The 2,500-nt window shown below is 30.0% G+C and overlaps 1 long non-coding RNA gene across 1 annotated transcript in view; it reads left to right on the top strand.

Moving 5' to 3' along the window:
- Positions 1–808: 808 nt before the first annotated feature.
- Positions 809–2,500, top strand: part of LOC147466418 (uncharacterized) — a 1,739-nt gene continuing 47 nt past the window's right edge. The window contains exons 1-3 of the long non-coding RNA XR_015190895.1: positions 809–956; positions 2,159–2,269; positions 2,488–2,500. The exon at positions 2,488–2,500 is cut by the window's right edge and continues 47 nt beyond it. This is a non-coding gene — a long non-coding RNA (uncharacterized LOC147466418). The remainder of the gene's footprint in view (positions 957–2,158; positions 2,270–2,487) is intronic.

Here is a 2,500-nt window from a genome sequence, read left to right as displayed (position 1 = left end):
TATATATATATATATATATCAATAACATCACACTCAAACTCACTCTCCAGTAGAGAGTTAGGTAGAGAGAGTGTGTGTGTGTGAGTGAGTGTGGTGTGTGAGAGATTTAGAGAGTAGAGACACACTCACACTCAAACTCAATACTAACAAACTATATAAATAATCAACAAATAAGTGTGGTGTGTGTTGTGTGTGTGTGATGTGGTGTGAGTGTGTGTGTATATAAAACTATATAACTATAGTCTATATATCAACAAAATAAATATAACACATAACTATATGTACATATATATACACAAACTGTGCCATCAATGTAATTGTCGTTCTTGTAGCCGCTACGTATTGCATGACGTCATCACAAAGACTGTGGGAATTAGTTGTCCTTTCGTTGTTGTCACTATGAAGTCAGAAAATCATGGTTATCATTATTATCATTGTTGCTATCATCATTATTAGCAATAGTTATAGTAGTATCATTATTCTAATTATTACCATTACGATTATCATTGCTATCATTTTCATTATCATTATGGCTTTATGATTATTGTTGTTGTTGCTGGTATTACCATAATTATTATGTCATTGCTTTTATTTTCATTATCATTATCATTATTATTGTTATTATTATCATTATTATCAAAATTATGTTGCTACCATCATTATCATTACTACAGTCATTATCATAATCATCATTATCATTATTATCATCATCATTATTATCATTATTATCATCATCATTATTATCATATTATTATTATCATCATAATCATTATTTTTGTTATCATCATATCCTCATTATCACAGTGGACAACGGTAACATACTTACCATTTTTTGTTACTGCATTTTACTCCTTGCATCCTCCTCCACACAGGTCACCTACGCCAAACAAATGGTGGAGCCACGCATTCGCCCGTACGCAGAATCTTTCCAGGATTCTTGTCTAAGATGGGCAAAGGTATTCTAATATTCCTAATTATGTTGATATTATAATTAATAGGATAAAATAATAAATAAATATTGTTTCTAATTAATAATTCTAATAATATACGATTAATTATCTAATTCTAATTTTTTTTTCCTAATATCTCAATATATAATTCTAATAAGAATCTCACTTCTAATATGTTTAACTAATACACTCTTTTGAATATACTAAATCCCTAATTATATTTAAAAATATCTAATTCACAATAAAACGCAGAACCAACATCTAAACACAAAACAAACCACACACTCACTTGGAAGATTGTATCTCTCTCTATCTCTCTAAAGCTTATTTTTGTTATATATGTATATGCGCGTGCATGCATGTATATATGTATATATGTAAAGTATATATAAATAATATATAAATCTATATAAATAATAAATATATATATATATATAAGATAAATATTAATTAAAGTATAAATGTATATGTATGATGTATATATATATATATATATATATATATAATACTTATATATATATAAATACATATACATAAATATATAATATTATATAATAATATATATATACATATATTATATCAAACAAAAACACATACACAGTAACGGCACAATCCAGATAAAATAAAACACTACACAATTGAAAGAAAAAACTCGCGATGTTTCGACCTTTTTAAGTGAAAGTTCAGCATCAGCGTAAGCAAGCAAAAACAGATGAATTCATATTTTGGCTTGCTTACGCCTGATGAGGAACTTTCACCAAAAAGATCGAACCGTCGCGAGTTTTTTCTTCCATATTGTGGTAGTGTTTTATCACACACACACACACACACACACACATATATATATATATATATATATATATATATATATATATATATATATATATATATATATATATATACATGTATGTATTATGTATTTATATGCATGCATTATATAACAAGAGAGTGATTTCATATAACCAGGAGGTATATAAAGTAGAGGCGGTAAACAATTTGAGAATATATCTGAACTGTTCGTAAAAAGCTTCCTTCGGAGAATGACTCTAAAGCAATTTCCTCCTTTACTTATTCTTAATACATTTCACAATATTTTTTTTCTAACCTTTACAATCAGTATGAAACAGAAATTACAACAAAACATCATGCAAATCTTCAAAAAGTACCGATAACTAAGAGCCACGAGTAACGGAATGATCTTGCCGCAGGAGCACGGGATTCTGGATCTGATGGAGGAATTGATGGAGCAGATGAGAGGAAGGTCCATTCCAGGGAAAATTCTCACTCTCGCTCGAACTCTCTGCGCCGCCTTCCTCGCCGTGAGTCCTCTTGTGGTTTATGCGTGTGGGTGTGTGTGTGTGTGTGTGTGTGTGTTTGTTGGTGTGAGGGATTGCGTGCGTGTGGGACTGATTGTTTTGGAAAATGACTGCACACTGTATCGCTTGTAGAGACGGTAAGTGTTGAAAGGATATGGATCATTTCCGATAGCATGTGCAAGATTGATTGTGAATGCTGATTGTCTTTTTTTTGTCGGCAGTTTTTACTTCATC

The sequence above is a fragment of the Penaeus japonicus genome, unplaced genomic scaffold (assembly GCF_977035675.1).
Source record: "Penaeus japonicus unplaced genomic scaffold, GWHDUDI00000001_assembly GWHDUDI00001141, whole genome shotgun sequence".
In the NCBI taxonomy this organism is placed as follows: domain Eukaryota; kingdom Metazoa; phylum Arthropoda; class Malacostraca; order Decapoda; family Penaeidae; genus Penaeus; species Penaeus japonicus.
Note: the sequence above shows the minus strand (reverse complement) of the source record. Positions and strands in the feature narration are given on the sequence as shown.